Source organism: Cryptomeria japonica, chromosome 3 (genome assembly GCF_030272615.1).
Source record: "Cryptomeria japonica chromosome 3, Sugi_1.0, whole genome shotgun sequence".
NCBI classification, from domain to species: Eukaryota; Viridiplantae; Streptophyta; class Pinopsida; order Cupressales; family Cupressaceae; genus Cryptomeria; species Cryptomeria japonica.
The window spans coordinates 548,957,380-548,979,379 of record NC_081407.1 but is presented as its reverse complement, the minus strand read 5'-3'; positions in this window follow the sequence as shown (position 1 = coordinate 548,979,379).

The following is a 22,000-nucleotide window of genomic DNA, read 5'->3' as shown; positions in this document are numbered from 1 at the left end:
ACCATAAATATTTTGGCACAACCAATCCACAATAAAGTTCAGTCTTCTCCGCAATAAAGTTTTGTTTTCTTCGCAATAAAGTATTAGTTTCATGGATTCAATCAGTTTCAAATGAGACACAACATTAACAATGGGCTTCAACAAATCAAATCTTTCAACAAACTCAGACAACATTATGGTTTAGTGCTATCTATCCTTTTGTGAAAGTAAACATTGTGACCACAATAAAATAGACTTACACAAGTGACAAGAGACACTAAACTTGAGGACTACAGTGGATGTTGGTGTCGAGTATTGGTTTTCTTTTGATTTCATCTTTTGGTGACATGTCTTTTAGCTTTTCCAGGATGTCTCTAACTAGATATTTTATCTCCTCTTCAAGTCCTTGCCCCATCCACCTCCTAGAAAGGCGAGGATGGGGTATCATCACCTATTTTTATTTGTTGTCTGTGGATTGTCGCTTAGTAATACTATGACTTGTCCAAGGATATGAGGACACTGTGAGTCTAGTGTAAATCGGGGCATTCCTTGTTTGCGACTGTCTGATCTCCATGCAAACGAGTACAATAAATTTTTGGGTCGAAGCTATACCTAGATTGTCTTAACCTATTTGCCATAATAAAGCTCAATGATGATAATGCACAAGAAGCTCTTTCACTTTCATGTCTTCTATCTTCCATCTCCCTTTCTTGATTGACCTCCATTGTCCTTCTTGAGTCTATGTAGCCTGCTATCACATGACTGAGTATAATGACACGCCAAAAATATCTGCATTTCATGTAGTTTGCCCCTACATTACCTCATATTAGCATTTCATACATATAGATATCATAATTGCATCAAATACTGCACACAACACATGTTAGCACATTTTACATTCTCATCATATTTATCTGCATTTCATACATTCATATTTGCATAACATATATAAAACATAAAAGACCAAAAGAAATATTGCATTTCATCATGTACATATTTGCATCCATATCACATAGAAGAAACATCACACAGGTACACATGCATATAACTATCGCAAGGATGAATCATCTCATATATATATATATATATATATATATATATATATATATATATATATATATATATATATATATATATATATATATATATATATATATATATATATATCATAAGTGTCATGATACAATGATCTCAAAATACATATAGCTACAATCACCCGAAGGTGTCTACATCATCATACAAAAATGGTACAAAAATTGATACATAGGGAGCCCTCTAAGGCTATGATGAACTCCCTCCCTCGGAGGCAGCTGGCCTCGATGGACTCTGAGCCCTAGAAGGACCTGCCCCAGGATCATTCCTCTTTCCCCCTCTATCTAGTGGTGGTGGAGGACCCATGACCCCACCACTAGACGCATGCCTCTTGTCTCTCCCTCTAGTGGTCGTAGTAGTCCGCGATGGCCTCCAGAAGCCCCTAGCCCACTGATCTAGTGGCACCACTCCATAATACAGGTCTCTCTAGTAGGCTATCACCTCCCTTGCCTGTAGAACATAGGCATATCCAGCTCCAGTGTCCTTTGTTGCCTGCCTGCCTACCCTCAGTTCTATCTCAGCCTCCGTATAGCACTGAATAGCCTGATCCCTCTCCTGCTCAGTGTCTGTCAGCTGTCTCCTGAGCCTAGCCCCATCTCGCTCCAGATCTTGGATCTCATCTACCTGTCCCTGGAAGATCTCTATCAAAGATAGTATCTCATCCTCCTCCTCTCCTCCATGTCCCTATCCCTTTCCCTGCGGCTTCTCCTATGGCTGTCCCTATCTCCATCCTTATACCTATCTGGGAACCTGTGCTGCTGGCACCTGTAACCAAAATCCACCTCTACCCCTCACTACATGAGCCTGCCTCTCCTCTCCTCCATCTCTCCTCTGAGCCACTCTCCTCTCCTCCACTAACCCCTACCTCCATCGCCAGACTCTGCCTCCATCGTCGGACTCTGCCTCCATCATCTCCATCACCTCCACCATCACCCTCTATCGGCTCCCCTGGATCCATTAGCTGTGGAAATAGATGCTCTCCCCAATATGCAGTGTACTCTGCATCAATCCCTGCATCCTCTACATCTACCCATATGTCCCAAGGCATGGGAACCATCTCTAGAAGTTGTGTCACAACCTAATCATAAGACAATAATGGCCCTAAATGCACCTGATCCCTCACTGTCCGTGCATACATCCCTGACCCCCGTGGCATCAGTTGTATCCTGCCGAACTACCTGCATACCCTGTCTATCAACTGCCTCTCAATAATATATGGTGTCCGACTGATCATATACCTGCTCCTGAACACATATGGTAGCTCCACTATGTCGTCCTCCCACTCCTCATATTCTAAGTATGGCCTCCATACCACACTATCTATCTCATCAATAACCCTGCACCAATACTCTAGCCTCCCAATCCCTGGCTGAGAAGTGATCATATCATATAGGTGCACATAGTTGCGCCCATGTCCTCTACCTCTAAAGTGTATCAGATGTGTAATCGATAGATGCTCATATGCCCATACCTACAATATTGTCACTCTGCATCCTAATCCTGTTGATCCGTGATATACAAACTAGTGTAGCTCATAGCACAAGTGTGCGAGCAGACACGACCCCCATGCAAACTTAGTTTGCTCAGTCACCAATGTCTCCAGAGTCCTCCCCCATCCCATAACCACCCCTCATGTCGCCCTATCCGGACAAAGGAACCCATTGATCACTCCTGCTAGCACCATCGATAGTGCCAATCCTATAGCTATCATAGTATCCCAAGCCACATGTCCTGCTCTCATCTCCAATCCTGGATCCTGGAACACTCATCTCAGTGCATCCCGATCTCCCTCTCGATCATAAGGAACTAACTCCCCAATGATCAATATCCTCGGTATCCTGTATACATCCTCCAAGGTGACTGTCATCTCACCCATCGACAAATGAAAAGTGCATGTCTCTGAGTGCCATCTCTCAGCTAATGTAGTCAGCAATCCCATGTTCGCCCAAAAATCAGGAATATACATAATGTATCGTAATCCCATGGCTCCACTGCTGCTCTATCCTCCAATGTCAACTCTGGTCATAATCCCTGAGTCGAAAGGAATCTCTCCCGTGACTCCAACATAGGTAGGTCCTCCTGCAGTCGAGCAAATCAATTGTGTCAATCCTAGTAGTACTCCTTGTTCATCACAAAGTGCTTCTTTTTATCCTAGTGCTTATATCTATTATATGGCACTTTATCCTAGTGGTTCTCCCTATTCATCACAAAGTGCTTCTCTTTTATCCTAGTGCTTATATCTATCATATGGCACTCTATCCTAGTAGTACTCCTTGTTCATCACAAAGTGTTGCTTTTATCTTATCTTTTAGGGCACCTACTTGAGTGTATCCTCTTGAGTAGCTTATCTAATTGACAATATATGTTCTATCACAAAATTGTCAATTTCAGCCTAATCCAATTGACAACATATGTTCTATCACAGAATTGTCAATTTCTATGGTACTCTCTGTTCATCACAAAGTGCCTCGCTATATCCTATCCTAGGGCCTCTGCTTGAATGTATCCTCTTGAGTAGTTTCTTGATTGGCAATGTCTTTTCTATCACATAATTGTCAATCCTAGCCCTATCTGCTATCCTAGTCTTCCCTAGAGGACCTGCTTGAGTGTATCCTCTCAGCAGCTTATCCAATCGACAATGTATGTTTATCACATAATTGTCGATTCGACCTTGAAGACATAAACGCACATTCATGACACAAAAGCCCTTACATACTTTACAAACGTCCCTGATGTGCACAGACGCACCTGAATCACACAGACGTGCCTCTATTCAGCATAGATGCACCTGTCCTACATAAACACGTCTGCACTTCGTAGACTGGCTTGCATTGAACACAGACGCTACTAAAATCATAGACGTGCCTGGCACCAACGCAGACGTGCCTAGCCTACCCAGATGCGCCTGACACCAACGCAAACGCGCCTTAGTGTTTTTTCCCCCCACTTGACATTTTTTGCAACCTACCTAATGCACATTTATTACTCTAATTGATATGCATTTATGACAACAATTAATGCAACAAAGTACAAGGAGGTTTTGTAGTACTTATCAGCTCTCCTGCTTCTGTAGGCCTCTGATATCGGCAAACGCGATCAAATCTATGCACCAATGCCATCGTTGCTGACTGCTGACTTCTCTTTGCTCTCTCTGCACTTTGATCTCTTAGGCGTGTGGATGACAATGAGGATGTTTTCCCTCGTAGTCTATCTTATAGACTACCCTAGCCCTAGTCTCCCGAGTCAGTCTTCTTTATCCCGTGACTCTGTCACTCTATCTTATCTAGTCAATCCTTTCTAGCCTTTCTTTCTTATCGAGAGATTGTTTGCAATCTTTTCAAACATTTCCATCCAATGTCTTGAGGGGGCATATCATTCCCATCTTGGGGCAACTTTGTATCAATTCATCTTATCTTCTTTGAAACAATGCGACAAGATGCATTGTCTCAAAGACGGGCAAAATGTAGACACCTAAAATTGTCCTATCTAATTAAATAAATATTTTTATTTATTTAATTATTTAAGCCTAATTCTTCTATTAATTAAATGAATCTTTATTTATTTAATTAAATCATTTATCCTCTTCTAGCTTTATTTCTCATTTAAATAAATACTTTTATTTATTTAAATTATCCTTTTTCCTAAATTAAATAAATATCTTATTTATTTAATTGTTCCCACTTCCTCTATTAATTAAATGAATCTTTATATATTTAATTAATTCATTAGCCTTTTCTACCCATGACACATGTCATTCATCTCTTAATTCCTACACTACCTACCCTCTCATTATTTTCTTATTTCTTTTACCTACCCTCTAATCTTCGCCGACCATCTATCTTTTACACCTCTTAATCTTATCCCTCCATTTCTTATAGTGTCTTCTATATAAGGATATGCTTCCTTCATTATCAATCCTAATCGATCCTTCAAGCATTCTAGCATTCGAACTTTCATATGCGATCAAGCCTACTTACAACCATATTTCCATTCTTTGTTGAGCTCTTGTGCACACATAAAATCTGAGAGCAAATATATCAAGCAAGATCAATGGAGATAGGAAGAATGGAGATCCAAACCCTATAGGACATGTGATGGTATAATCTTTGTGATTTTGTTGATTTACATTGTCTTAGGTAATCTTCATATGTTATGGTGGATCTTTGTTGTTGTTAGGCTAGGATTTCACGGTTGAATCTATTCAGTCTTTCAATATTAATGTTTCTATTTTTACCATAAACATTAGCCTTGAAGATCTCTGAAAATGCCTAATGATGAATGCTTCATGGATGCCAGAGTGATAGGATATGCCAACTTATGATGCTTAGATGAAATTAGGTTGATCAAATTTCTTTATATAGGGGATTGCAGATAAATTACCGATTAGGTCGACCTCCAATGGTCATGCAGAACCCCAAAGATCAAATCTTACCATTGAGACAAAGCCACGACACATTTAAAATTGGGGTATGATTAAGCAATACCATAGCATTTTGGGCTTCCATGGTCCAGACTAGGGCATTCCACACCTTGGTCTTGCCTCAATCAAGAACATAACAAAGATAAAACGGGGTGGGTATCCCATGGTAGGACCCACAAAAAGTTGTTCATGGCCTCAAAGCTGTAGAATTAGCATAAACGAACATGAGGTGTAAATTGGCCCGGTGAGAATTTAGGATGCTACATTTAGCCCCCACTTTAATGAGAGTATGAGCTATGCAAATACATGCGGTAAAGTAGATGAAAGAGAGGAACAATTAGGAGCACAATCAAAAGAAGATAAGACATCACTAATTTCAAGGAACCAAGCCCCCAATCTTAGGATATTAACTCACACAATCGCATGCAAGGGCACACAAAACAAGACAAAAACAAAAACAAAAAAGGTAAACAAAGACAAAAAGCAAAAGACACACAACACCAAGCATAAAAACCAAAAACAAGACCTCAAGTCAACTAACCTAACAAAGCTCGATATCAAAATGTCTCCACAACTAATATCACTCTTGAAAATGTCATCTCATGAACACAAATGATCACATAAAAAGTGAGAAAGAGCATGCAACATCCATGGACTACAAATAGAAAAGCTATGAGCTAATGAGAAGAAAGGGGGAAAGATGGATACACATTCTAGTTGTGTTTTTCTAGGTGATCCATGAGAAGAAGAATGAGAGAAGAAATGGATACACACTCTAGTTGTGTTTTTCTAGGTGATCCATGTTGGGGAGGAGAGTAGGAATAGTCTAGTTGTGTTATGCTAGTTCCAATCATCTTGCTAGGTGTGCAATTGTCCAGTTTCAAGTGTTAAGCATCTCGTATAAGAGTTTGTTTTCTTTGGTTTTGAGCATGCAACAACCTGTGTAAGACATGAAATTCAAATTCAAATGTGTTTGGTATCGAGAAAATCCCATGTAAGAGTTTGTTTGCTCTAGTTTCAAGAATGTGTAACCCCGTGTAAGACAAATATATGTCTAGTTTCAAGGACATATCATGTAATAGTTTGTTTCTCTAGTTTCAAGAATGTGCACCGTGTATAAGACATATATAAATATTTTATCTACTTTCAAGAATGAGGCATCACGTGTAAGAGTTTATTTTCTCTGGTTTCGAGGATGAACACCCCATTTAAGACATGCAAAAATATAGTACAATATAGTACAAAGAGGGCAATATGTTCTACCTGGCCTATGTTGACATCTTAAGGAAACTAGAAACAAGGATACCTAACCTTCATCACCAAGGAGATATCCTTGAAGGCAACAATGTTCATAAATCCAAGCTAAAGAGGCAATACTACTACAAGCAAGGATAAGATAGTTGAAAAAGAGATATCTTGCAACAAGTGTAAAGGGGATCCTTGGAGGAGAAGAAATATTTTCTCAAAAGATACCTTCCTGCAAGAAGAGTTTCTTGAACAAACATAACATCTTCTACCAAAATAAGGGAAGTAGAACAAGAATTCCTACCTTTCTCCTATTGCTAGGTAAAAGGGATTCTTGATGAAGGATGACACTCTTTTGACCCAAAGTGGAAGGGTTTGTTTATAATAGATATACATTGCCAAGTGAATAAGAGGTTGTAGTCAAGGATACACACCTCTTGCATAAGGGATGATCCTTGAGCAGACAACAACTTCATACAATGAATGACATCAAATCATAAGCAAACACCACTCAACAAAGGAAAAGTGGATTCTTAGAAAGGATAGGAGAGATCAAGCCCTCCAAGGGACAAGGTGAAGTATTACACAACCTCTAAGGAGATATTTTAATTTATAAAAATGCACTATTCCAAGAAAATAAAAGGTTCTAAACAAGGAACACACATGTACTCTTGTGAAGGAATATTTAATGCAAGAAAAGACATCAAGATATGCAAAATGAAACTCTAAAGAAGAGGTAATCTTCAAAGAAGAAAAGATTTAGATGAAGTATCACATACCCCTCTAAGGGGAGATTACTCATAAGAGATGTACTATTTCAATAAAGAAAGGACATCAAGTTATGAATAATACAATCCAAAAAGGAAATAGTGAAACCTTAGACAAAGAGAAGGGATAAGATAATATTCTTTCCCCCCAAGCATAGAGGAAAGAATGAGTTATGTTGCTGCCTCAAGATGTCTATAATTGAAAAAGAATCACCTCTTATGAAAAAGAGACCCAAATTAAATTATCTACTAGTTTCATAGGGTGAGGAGCAACATGGAGGGTGAATGGAGTACTAAGGCACTACCTCTTCACCAAGGAAGAGTTCAATATTGGCTGTAAGAGCTATGCGAGTCCTATCATATAGATCTTGAACAAATGTTTTAAATGCTTTACATTTTCCAAGAGAATGAGAATAACTACGATGAAAAAGACAATGTTCATCACCTTCCTTATGCTTAGAATTGTGATTAATTTTAATGAAAGAAAAAACAACATTCGTATCATACTTCAATGTCCAAAAGATTCTAGTAGATAATTTCTCTTGGTCATCAATGTGAGTAGGTCTTGTCTCTTGAGATGTAGGACAAGGGTTGTTATAATAAGATAGATTATTTTATATGTTTTTTACTATGCCATTATCAATGAGTCGCATTCTATTTTGAAAATATGAACAATCATTTGTATCATGATCATTAGTTGGATGATGTGACTAAAAGGAAGTCTTTGAGGAAGAAGCAACTTTAGATGGACAATAGGTTCTATGTCTTGCAAGATAGTCTTTAAATTTATGAATCCTAAGGAGATCATCCATAGTCGAATGATGAGGATGTCCTAGACCTTTGGTGCTAGCTTGTGTAGGAGAGTTTATGGGGACTTTGATTCCTTGTTCAAATTTTCCAAGTCCTTGTCCTCTATAATCTTGTTTTGATATTATGCCATAGCCACTCCTACAAGAGATTTTTAATTAAGAGGAAGAAGGAGTATTGTAATGAATTTCTTTAAAAAAATTAGTGTAAGTATATCTAGAAGGAACAAAGGGAGAAGTAGATGAAGAAGGAATATCCTTTGTAGGGAGATTCTCCTTTCTATCATCATGCATATCCTCTTTGATAGGTTGGAAAGAAAGATCCTTATCATCTAAGTCCTCATCTTTACTTAATGTTATATGGGGAGATAGATCATGAATGAAATGCATAACATCATCTTCTCTATAATTTTTTTGATGATTAAGATAAGCCCTAGGAGAATAAGGGGGATCTAGAGAGATTGAAACACCAATATTTTGACCTTGCCCCCTTGTGCTAGGGTATGTGTATGAGAAGAAAATGGTGCCATGTTTCTCTTCAATGCTTTATTTCCATTAGAGAGATCATTGATAGGAGTATTGGCTCTTTGTTCATTCACATGAGATACCCTAGGAGCAGTAAGTTTTTCGTTAGCATCTCTAGGATTATGATCTACAAAATCTTTTATGTGATCTATATATGTAATTCATTTTCTTAAAAATAGCACCATAAAACAACATGGATCATGGATAAAAGCTTTGAGATTTAATTTATTAAAAGGAAGCATTTTTGAAATTCTAAATATGCAGTTTTTAAACTAACACGCATACTAAAAAAGGATGCAATGAGCTCTGCGCAAGGAGGTTGGCTTTAGGCGGGAAATTTTTTTAAATTTCATGGAGACAGATCGCACTAGACCTGGCCAGGCCCTCAACGAAGATGGCAAAGGTTTGTTGGGAGACAAAAACAGTTCCTGACTAATCCAGGTCTAAAAAATACATTTTCCTCTTGGCCAAAAAATATTCCCTTGAGACCGATCTGGATGGATCGAAACAATGAGAGGTTTGGAGTTTGAAAGGGTTGCAGAGATTGTGGATGCTTTTGAAATGGCGGGTCAAGAACTCAACACTATCAACCTAGCGCTTGACATCCCCCACGATGGACTTGGGAGGGTTGGAATAAGGAAAACCCACCTCAAAGACTCGATGATGTTGAATCATTTGAAGGTCACCTTCTTGTACGATGGGCAGATAGGTGAGCGTCGAAGGATTTTGGTTACTCTAGACTGGGAGTGTCTGAAGCCTATCTAAACAAGATCATCGAGATGGCAACTATGCATAGAGAGAAAACAAATAAAGATAGGTAAGATTTGGAAAGGGGTATAATGGGGACTCGGGATATTTGTAAGGGAAAACATCTCAAAAATCATGGTGAGAGTAACCCTACGGGGGTCATCCAATTGGATGATGAGTCACAGGCTGACTCTTTATTTCAGAAATCTATTTTTGAACAGAAAGTGCAAAGTATACCTGATAATAAGGAGAAGATGGTACATACTTTTGGGGATCCAATCATTGGGAGGAAGTCAGTTAATGATTCAAAGGCGACCCCTTTAGATGAACCTTTGTAGATGAACTCGAATGAAAAGTTACAAGAATAGACAATAAACATGGATGTTTTACTTACCCCTGCAAAAATTCTCTTGTGCTAGAAATCACAACAAATATTCATTGTGACGACTCCTCGCCGCCAAAGGCAGAAGGGAATCTCTTCTGAGGGAATTAGGAATCAATTTACTTTATATTCCCCATTTATGGTGGAAGAGGAGGATGTGTGCAAAACCCTTTTCCAAAAGTCTGAATCTAAAGAGAGGAGTGTTTGGGTTGCTTCCACTTTTGGGGGATGTGAACGATCTTTTGAAATAGGGGCAATTCTAAAATAGGGCAAATCTGGGGATGAGTTTCTTCTTGAAAAACAAGGCTATGATAGGAGTGATGCAGAAATTTGGGAAGAAACTCAAAAGGATCTTTCTTTGTCAAATGGGGAGGTTAGTGGAGATTTTGATGAAGAGGACATTTTGGAAAAAAATAACTGTGAGCCAAACCTACTCCAAGATTCAAAAACCATTGATAGGTGAAAAGAGAAGAAGGGTGCGGGTGTCAAACAAGATTGAACTTGAATTGGTTGGTAGCACCAAGGGACAATCAAAGCTACAATTTGGAAAGGGCATTATCCTTCCTGGGAGGCAATGAAGATCTCTTCTTGGAATGTCAAAGGTTGCAATGCCTTTGACAAATGATGTCTAGTCAAGCAATGTCTTGATCATGAACACCCAAATCTAACAGTGTTACAAGAAACAAAAATGCAAAAATCAAAATTTGAGAATTTGATCAAAAAATGAAGGAAATGACATGGTTTCTACATCAAATCGATTGGGGCCTCTAGTGTTCTAGCCTGCTTATGGAATCCCAACAATGGACAAGCGATGGAGATTGGGGGTGCTTTGAATTGGCAACTCTCATAAAATATCAAGGGGTGGACAAAGGAACTGAGATCTTTTTTATTAATGTGTACGGACCTATGAGCATAAGCCACAAAAAAGAACTATGGGAGGTATTATCTAATGATTTACAGAGACTGGGATCATCACTTATTGTGTCGGGGGGATATTAATGCTACAAGATGTGCCTCTGAGAAAGCAGGGGGTGTAGGTGGTCTAAAGCAGACTCGGGTGGACTTTCAGAATTTCATTTTCGGTAACAACATGGAGGAAATCACTCCAAGGAAAGTAATTTTTACTTGGCCTAATAGGAGATTTGGTTTCTTGAACATTGCTAAGAGATTGGACCATTTATCTATGGCTAGTGGTTGGGAACTTTGACCCTATGTATTTGAATTGTTCATCCTACCATATTTAGGGTCAGATCACTATCTCATTTCTCTTCACATCCAAACCAACACTATACCCATTTGATCCCTCTTCAAGTTCAAGCTTATGTGGTTGAGGGACCCAAAGATTTTAAATCAGATTGACAGATGGTGGAGCAACGTGCCCCTTGTAGTAGGTAATAAAGCTTTTTGTTTCTTTAGGAAGTTGCAATTTGTCAAAGAAAACCTTCAGAAATGGATAGATGTCACTTCAAGAATATATTCACCAAGAAAGAAAGAATTGAGTCTAAACTTGATAGCTTGCATTCTGAGGTTATCCAACAAGGGATGCAAGATGTTGATTTCCTTCAAGAGAAAAGGCTCTTCATGGAGTAATATGGGATTTTGGATAGGGAAGAGAAATTCTGGAAGCAAAAATCAAGAGAAGGATTGCTCAAGGCGGGAGACAGGAATACCAAATTTTTCCATGCTTCTGTGAAAGCTCGACGTTTTAGAAACAAGACTTTGGAGATCAAGGATGGGAATGAGAATTTACTGTCCAAAAGGGATGATATTTGTGAGGAAGTTGTCCACCATTTTTCATCATTACTAAGTTCGGATAGTAATTCTGATTTGAATATGGGGAATTTGATGGGATCATCCCGAAATATATCTCTCAAGATCAGAATGCTAAGATTTTGTCACCAATCACTATGGAGGAACTAAAGAAAGATGTCTTTGGTTTGGGTCAGGACAAGGTTCATCATTAAAACTAACTTGCTCGAGGTGGATGAGGAATCAAGATTTAACTCTTATATGTGCAAGGATTTAAACTATACTTTCATTGCTCTCATTTCGAAGGAGGAAGTTTCAACCTTTGATTATTTTTGGCCCATCTCTTTGTGCAACGTGACTTACAAAATTATAACAAAGATCATAGCAAATAGGTTAAAAGCTTTACTACGTATTGTTATTTTGGAGGAGCGGAGCAGGTTTGTACCGGGTAGATCGATTATGGAAGGAATTATTATTGCCCATGAGGCAATTCATACAGTTAGAAGAGCTCAAACGGATCAAATGATGGTTAAATTGGATATAAGGAAAGCTTACGATCATGTGGATTGGGACTTTATTCTTTAGGTGTTGAAACAATTTGGGTTTAATGATGTTTGGATTGCTTGGATCAAAATTTGTCTTTCTACTATTAGATTTTTTGTATTGGTGAATGGGACCCCACAGGGATTCTTTAATTCTTAAAGGGGGATCAGGAATGGGGACCCCTTCTCACCGACATTGTTTATAATAATGGCAGTTTCTGAGTAGATTGATTAATAGGCATAGGATGGAAGGTCATTTGAAGGGTATTTGTATTGCTCAAGGTACAAAGATGGCCACTCATCAACAATTTACTAATGATACCATATTCATGGGGGAAGCTACATTCAGGGAAGCAAGATGCATGGCGGAGACCCTAGATAGATATTGTAATTTTTCATGGCAAATGGTTAATTGGCACAAGTTAGAGGCTTTCTTTTTCAACACTGATTTGAATAAATAAAAAGAAATTTGTGGAATTCTGTGAATCAAGCCGAGCAGACTTCTAAGAATTGTTTTAGGTGTGCCTCTTTTTGTAGGGGTAAACATAGTATCGTTGTTGAACAAATTGGTTGATGCTTGATGTGGGAAGTTGGAGGGATGGAAGAGTAGGTGGCTCTCGTCGACTGGCAGATTGATTATGCTCAAATTGATTATTTCTACCATGCCAATTTATTCAATAGTGTGTATGAAGCTTCCTATAAATATTATTAAGATGATTGAACAAAAGATGAGGAAGTTCTTCTAGAATGGCAGACAAGAGAAAGATAAGATCCCTCTCCTAGCCTGGGACAAGGTTTGTCAACCCAAAGTTTCTAGTGGTGCAAGATTTAGGAAATGGAACATCATGAATGTGGTAATGGGGGTGAAGCTCATCTGGATCCTTTAAAAGAAACCAAATCAAAAGTGGGTGAAGATTCTTCAACAAAAGTACCTCCCAAGGGCTCGTCCATCTGGAATTTTTTACTTGATTATATGCATGTTATTTTGGATCACCTCACATGGAAGCTTGGGGATGGATTGAGTGCCAATTTTTGGCAAGATTCTATAGGACTTCCAAAAATCACTGATGGTGATGTTAGGGGAGTACTAAAGCATATTACTGAAACTAGATGGGGCACGAAGGTGAGTGACTATATTATCAAAGAAGAAACAAATGGGTTTTTGAGTTGGAAGTGGAAGGATAGCACAAATCCTGGCCTGTCTAGGGAAGACAATAATGCCCTAAAGGAAATCATGGATAGTCGACAGTTTGTACTATTAGGGGCAAGAGAAGAGTTGATTTGGTGTGGATCAAAGAAAGGTGAGTATGATGTCAAAATCGGGTATAAGTTGCTAGAAAGAGTTGTAGATAATAAGAAGGGTATTGGTTGGTTGTGTTGGAATAGATTTTGTCTCCCTAAAGTGAGAACCTTTTCATGGATAGCTACTAGAAATTGAATCTTAACAAGAGAAAGATTGATGAGGTATGGCTTACATGGTCCATTTGAATGTGTTTTTTGTAGGGAACCAGAAGAAATGGTTAGCCATCTGGTATTGCATTGTAAATTTGCTTATCAATGCTAAGCTTTTGTACTGAGTAAACTGGGTTATGCCTATGTTTGTTTGGTACTATCAAAGAGTTGTTTTAGGATTGGATAACCTCGACAATTCGATTGGCCTTTGATTGTATTTGGCAAGTTTGTTCCTTGTCGGTGGCATGGGAGTTGTGGAAAGAGCAAAATCAGAGGATCTTTCAAGGGAAAGAGGAACCTTCTTCTAGATTATGTATCAGGATTGAAAACTTTGTATTAGAATTGGTCAATGTAGCATTGAGAGGCAAAGCCCAGGAAATTGAAGATTTAGTCTTTTGCATAGTCTTCTTCCGAGAAGTTGACCTAACTTGAAGATTCTTCCTGCTAATGGGATTGCTAGGGTTGATCCTAGGTCAAGAAGAGAAGGGGTGCAATGGACTAGCCCGAAGTTTGAATGGGTGAAAGTGAAATTTGATGGTGCTTCTAAAGGGAATCCGAGACCCTCTGGGGCTCGATGTGTTCCTCGAGATTCAACAAGAAATATCCTGGCAATTGACTCAAAACATTTGGAATCAAGAACTAACAATGATTTAGAAGTGAAAGTTGCTTTGTTGGTAATGGATTTGGCAAATAGATTCAAAATGGATAAATTACACTTAGAAGGTGATTCTCAAATTGTAATCAAAGCAATTGCAAATGGGGAAGTGAAGGTGTGGAAATTGAATAAAATTATTCAAATTATCAAAAAAAAATGGTGGTTGATGGGGGTGATGGATGAGGTGGCGATATGAGGGGGGTGCATTTACTCCTACTCATTTTTGCCGGCTACCAAAGTATGAGAAGGGATGATATGTGGCTAGGTGGTGATTGATGGTGACTTGTATTTATGTTTTGAATGATGCGAGCATGCCAGCCTTTATTGCCATTAATGGATGCTGTGGGAGTTGTGTTTTTTTGCCATTTGATATATTGTCTAGATGGTCTCATTTTTTATGTCTATCAAAGGGAAAGGGGTGTCTAAATATTGAGGCAAATTTTAGTCTGAAAGCCTCCAAGTAGAAGATATCGTTCTGGGGGAAAGTCACCCTAGAGCATTTGAAAATATCTTCACCACAAATGATCCCTTCTTTTTCTTGTAGGTGCATTTGGTGCTCAGGTATGATTACATCCTTGCAAGCCAAAAATATCGAACGAACACAGACATTTCATAAATGTTTTGTGCATGGGGTTTGGAATGTGACACCATCCAAGAGGAGAAAATGATTATGGAGCGGTGTGTGAAACATGAATGGCGTCAAGGGTTGGATACACTCCTAGAATATGCAGAGTTAGGTCGAGGGTTTATAAGGGCACTTGGGGATTGGGTTGTTGTTCCGGGATACCCCCTGCATGTCCATCCTTTAATATTGTGGTGAGCTCTTGAGGACAGAAATGAGAGGAGGCATGAAGTTGTGGCGGGTTGGCGAGTGGATCATGACTATGTAAATGATTGGGAGTAGGTTCTTGCTTCAGGCCTTTCGCAGGATAGGATGGACCTGAATAAGCTCAAATTCAAGTTGGCCAATTATTGGCGAGATGAACGTAGAGGGGAATCATGACAAGTGGTCAGAGTTTTGAAAGGAGGCAGAGGCGAGATGATGGGAAGCAGAAAAACCAGGGAGGTGAAGTTCATGACTAAAAATTGGGGGGTGTTCATTCTTTAAAAGATACTGTAATTCATATAATGTCCACACTTGTGTATGGTGATTTTTTTGGACTAATAGTTTTGTTTTGATAGGGATATGGGTAGAAATGATTACATGTGTGGAAAGAGTAGGGAAATGGGCAGGGGTGGTATGGAATTTTTCGCAGACATTGTCAAAGATGAAATTATGTAGAAACTTTTTATAATTGTTGGTGTAAATAATTATTTATCTTGGATATTATTACACCTTACTTAAGTTTACTTAGGTAGATGCATTTCATAGTAGTTTGGGTATGAGACACTTGGGTGTTTGTGCCACATTGGGATAGTGTGTGTAGGAGAATTTCCACCTTTTATGACGTTGATCTTGTTACTACTTTATCATATCCACTTATTATGGAGTGATAATTCCACCTTCAGTGGGTGATCCACCTCATGTGGAATATTTTATTTTTTCTCCTACCTACCTACACATATTTCCTACCTACCCTTGTTTCTTATTGAGCCACATGTCATGTTTGTGTGCTCACATATCCATATAGCCTTGCCTATATAAGCAGGCTCATATTCTTCGTATGTAACAACTATTGATCATTTATCTATTGATGAGAATACAATTTATTCTTGTCCTATATTTTGTCTCTCTATTTTGTACTTTTCATTGAGCTCTTGATCTTGGCAAAATCTCAAATGGTATCAGAGCCATTAGAGCATCATTGATGCATCCTTGAGAGACATTATTGTAACATCAAGAGGCAGATCTGAGGAGCAACATCTTTTGGAGGAGTCCTAGACTAGATCCGACCTCGCCATTGTGTCCGGGTGGTCGTTTCCATGAATTTTGAGTATAAATTCGGCCTATTTTGGTGAAAGTCAAATTCCGAGGTTGGAGGAAAAAGTTTGCCCAATTTGGGCGGTACGGTACGAATTTCAAAATAAAAAAATAAAAAAGTTTTTTTCTGCAAAAAAATATTTAATTTTTTGTAGAAAAAAAGGGGAAAAAGCGTAAGTGTTTTTTTTTTAAATAAAAGAAAATAAAAAATTTCTATTGTTACGGGGGGTTTAACCCCCCTCACGACACTGTACTACAGATTAAATTTTTGCAGGGGATATTCGGCAGGTTGTACAGGCTCCGCTTACTGCTTCTAACCTCGACGCCGACCAATCCTTTGGGCCTCGTGTTCTCTCCACTGCTGCTGTCGTGTTCTGCCACTGGTGTGTTCTGCTGTATTCCATCGCCGACCAATCCTTCTAGCCCTCCCAACCGCTGATCTCCCTGCCGACCACTGATGATCGCGCCACCAGCCCGCCGACCACCAGCTCCGGACCAGCCTACCAGTCACCGACCACTTGCCACCCGCCGACCTTGCCTCCCAAGCCTCGACCCCGACAACCCCCGAGGACCAATCAATGACAGCCTGACAACCGCGTCTCCTATTGGGCCCCTCTGCCATGTGGATCGTGCCATGTCACCTGCCACGACACTCCCCAGTCAGCGTCCACGCATAAGCCACATCATCTGCCATCTCAGCGTCCCTGCCAAATCACTTGCACATATCAACACACCACCTCAGCTGACACGTCACCCTACCCCTCTGACACCCTGCTGCTATTTCATGCTAGCCTTCGCGTCTTTCCAGCAGCCCCTTCGTCGCCGGTACCAGCGCCCTGCTGGTTCCCCAGCCGCTGACTGCTACTGTAGCTCCAGCGTCGGCTCCTTCTTGCCGGCCTTCTTGCTGTTGGCCTCCCGTTCCACTTCTGGCCAGGCCTTCCACCATTGGGCTTCCTTCACGTCGGCTTCGTATGCACAACCACCACCTCTACCACATGGTCCCACTGCCAACACCTCAGCTTGCCACGCATTTGCGATGTCAGCAGTGCCACATCAAGCATTTGTCACGTCAGTAGTGCCACATCACGCGTTTTCCACGTCAGCACTGCCACCTCAGTAGTCTCGTGATTCGTCCGTACAGTACGGATGCCATGCAAGCGGGGAGGCAAATTTTTCTATGACGATCATACGATCGTCAAATTTAGGCTTGCAGTTTGCTAACATCATCAATTTTTTAAAAAAAATTGCAGGCCCCTCTCAATGAGTTTTTTTATTTTGCAGTTCAACTTCAAATGGCCATATCTTGCTCATCTTTGCTCCTTTTTTGGTGAAATTTGTTTTAAAATGGGATAGAATTTCGTGTAATTTCTCATGGTGGCATTATTTTCTAATTTTGATGGACAGAGTTTTCAGAAATATCAGTTTTTGGTTTCTATACCTGTCCAATCCTCATTTCTGCAACTTCCAGGATTCCATTTGGGATCATACGAACTCCTTTTCAGGTGCCCTTTTTTTTAAAGTGCATAATTTCTCATCTACTCTCATAATATGCTATCAATTTGCAGCAATTTTGGTTAGAAATTGTACTTTCAACATATGGTCTTTTTTGGCCAATTTGGCACTTGTATTGCATAGATCTATCTTACTGGTCTTTTGCATTGTAATTCTCAGCCTATTGGGGCAGTTGTAAAACAAAATCATAAGTCCACCTTGCCATTGTTTGCAAGTGGCCTATTGTACACGCACTACATATAAAGTGTCAAAATCATGATTTTTTTTTTTTTTTTGGGGGGGGGGGGGTACTTTGATTGAGTGAGTTTGGGGGGGTGTCTCTTGTGATTTTGTGCTCTTGTCTTCCTTACTTTTTTCTACTATGGCTTCTTCTAAGTTTCTTCTCTTAACTCCTCATAATTATGCTACTTGAAAAATTGATGCTTGGAGTAAACTTATGGAAAAATGACTAACTCGTTACATTGATGGAATTATTGTTGCTCCCGCTGATCCTAAGGCTGATCCCGTTGGTCACTTGGATTGGCTCACTAAAAATGTCATTGCAATTGGTACCTTAAGAAAGTATGTATCAAAGGATCTCATTTTTTATATTGAGAAATGTACTCTAATCAAGGATGCTTGGCAAAAGTTTCAAGACTTGTATGGTCAAGTTGATGAGATTAGGGGATATCAGATTCTCACCATGTTAGATTCCAAGAACTTTGATACTATACAATATTATGTCACTAAGGCAAAAGAGTTGAGGGCACAACTCAAAGATTGTGACATTGATAAACTTCCACAAGAATATGCAACATTTGTTTCTAGTTTCCAAACCCATAGGATGACAATGGGTTCAAGCTACACAATGCCTACATTTGATGCTTTCGCCAAAATGTTAATGATGGAACAAACTAAGTTGATAAGCATGGGCATTCTTAAGGCTTCTAAGTCTCAAGCATTAGTGGCAAATTAAGGGAACAAAGGAAATCAAGGAAAGGACAACTCAAACAAGAAGAAATGGCAATCAAAGCCTAAGGACAAAGCGTCACCTTCTCCACAACAAGGTGATTCATCCTCTTCCAAGAGGGACAATTCACCAAAGAGGGAGAGACCTACTTGTGCTTATTGTAAAAATTTTGGTCATGAGGAGCATCATTGCCATTTTAAGAAGATTGATGAGCTCACACATATCCTCAAAATGCATAAATTGATTTGCCTAATGTCTACAATAAGGATGATTCATCAACTTCCACTTCCTCACAATCAAAAGGAAAAGGGAAAGAATTCATGGCTTCTACAAGTGGGAAGACTCACTCTTTTGGGACAAGAAAATGAAAAGCTCTTTGTGCTACTACGAGTCATGATTCAGGGAGATGGCTTCTAGATTCAGGGGCTTCTCATCATATGACATCTTCGTAGTCTATGTTCTCTTCATTTGAGCCTTGCACCATGCTGCAGATTTTGATGGGCAATCATACATACATGGATGTGATTGGGAAAGGATCTATTGCCATTGGGGATAACTCCTTCAATGATGTGTTGTGTGTACCCGATTTGACAAACAATCTCCTTTCCATCTATCAAATCACACATGGCGCAACTAAGAGAATTGTGGAGTTCACACCTGAGTCAATTTTCATTAGAGACTTGGAGACTAGAGCTATCATTGCGACTGGGGTGGTTGATCATGCATCTCGGTTATACTCCTTTTTAGATTTTGTTGATAATGATGATTTCACATATGATGATTCTACACATGATGATCACACTTCTTGTGATGATTCAGATTTTGAGGAGAACTTTGGGTACTTGAACTTGGGGATTCTCACATGTGACCCCATTCTTGAGCCTTCTGTTTCGTCTCCTCCTATTGATATCATATCACCTATTGCACCTGATGATGCAGATAGTGTGATAGTTTTGCCTTCATGTGATTCAATGCAACAAGATATTTCATGTCTTCCAGCTTCATATTCATGGGATGAGTACTTGACAGACATTGCAGGTTTGTTTGTGGAATCCTTCATTGCAGATTTGGGAGACATCATTGATGATATTCATCTTCTCTTTGATGAAGGTGATCCTTCTTTAATTGTTGTGAGGGAACACTCTGACCCTCTTGTTCATTCTCTACATGATCATTCTTTCAAGGTTGACATGATTGTGGATACATATGTACAATAGTTGGAGGGGGTCTCTTTATCCTTTGAGGAGACATGTGAGTCTTTGGGCATTGTTCTACATCCATCTCCACTAGATCTTGGAGTGCCTTTTTCACCAGTGTGGAGCAGTTTACCACCTTTAGAGGGGGTATCTTTCGGCATCGACATGGGGACACTTGAGCAATTTTCAGAGATTCCATTCATCATGACTTTTTTTCATACATCTTTCCTTCATGATTGGGGAGACTTCATGGATACACCTTTGGTTTTTTTTCTTCCTAAGGGGAGGAATGTTGTTCGACGTTCGTGGAGCAGTTTCTTCATACATCATCGAGCTTCTATCATTGGTGTAGATTCTACATTGAGGGGGGGCTTCCTAGCTTCTCTTCTTCTCTCGTATGGGGGGAACTTTTCCCTCACATGGGGTTTTGTTCCTCACATACTTCTATGAGAGTTCTCTTGTATAGTTTTCATCTCTCTTTTGGGGGAGGTTTTTTTCCCATTGGGTTTTTCTCTCTTTCCCCACTTTGTGAGAGATTTAATTGCATTGGTTTGCATGCATTTGCATTTGTACATGGGTACCTAACATGGCCTCGTAGTCGGGACCCATATTGCATTGCTTAGTTGCATTGTAGACTTAAGTGCATTCCCCTAAGTTGCACTTAAGGGGGGGTGTTGGTGTAAATAATTATTCATCTTGGATATTATTACACCTTACTTAAGTTTACTTAGGTACATGCATTTCATAGTAGTTTTGGTATGAGACACTTGGGTGTTTGTGCCACATTGGGATAGTGTGTGTACGAGAGTTTCCACCTTTTATGGTGTTGATCTTGTTACTACAATAATTAATAAAATATCAAAATTTATTGATAATTTTTTTTTTCTAAATATGCAATATGCCAAAGTGCTATGAATGAAAAGAAGCAATGTGAAGTGAAAGAAACCATTATCCGACACATGATTATGATAAATATAAGTGAAAATCAATGTAATCATATGTGAAATGGAAAAGGGTGTGTGTAGGATCATGGTGTGCCAAAACAGGCCCTTAAGTGGCAATGAAATTTCAGAAAATCAGAGTTATTCAACTTGACATGAACATTTGAATAAGTTGTGAACATTATTTTTAAAATATGTAAGAAGAGAATCTATAGAAAATTCAATGTAGTTTCTAAGCTACTAGTTGTTTTTTGGAAAAAAAAAAATCCTATTTGATGAAAAATTCAAATTTCAATGCAGTGGTACTAAAATTTCAAAAAAAAGATAAGAAGTAGGCGTATGTCTGACCACCCTAATCATAATAAAATCATAATATTTTTTTATAAGATTTATAATATAAGTATTAGACTCATGTTCGGATGTGACACATATTTTTTTATAATTTTTTATAAAGTAATAATTATTTATGAATTTTTTACTACAACTTTTTAGAAATTCAGAAACTCCTACGTCTGACCACCTTAACTTGGTCAAAACCTTATGAAATTCAATTTTTAAATTTTTTTCCCTATAGTAGACAAAGCATAGGATGTGATGCATATTTCGGATTCAAAAAATGTTATACCGTTTGAAAGTTATGAGTGTTTTTCAATCAGTCTATCAATCGGGACTTTTGTCAGAATTGAATTAGAAAATAAATAATAATTATTTATTAAAGTTGAAATAAGACAAGACTTATATTGTTGGAAAGATGAGAATGTCCTTAAAAAACCCTTTTCATTTTATCATTTTTGGCTACAAAAAAAAGTCGCCAGCCACCGGTGTAAGTCTGGAAAATCAAGGAATACTGAAAAACACGTTTTTCAGTTGACTTTCTAGGCTTGTCACTTCCAAGCCAAATCCCAAAGGAAACTCGAGCCAGAATTTGAAATTTGAAATTTGTACAACAAAAATTGGATATCCGATTTTAATAAATAAATTCAATAACTAGATTTGCACATAATTAATTTATTGTTTATTAATATACAATATATTAATATACAATATATTAATTTATAAATATATTAGTATATGATATTAGGGAGAGGGAGAGGGAGAGAGGGGAGTGGGGGGAGACATA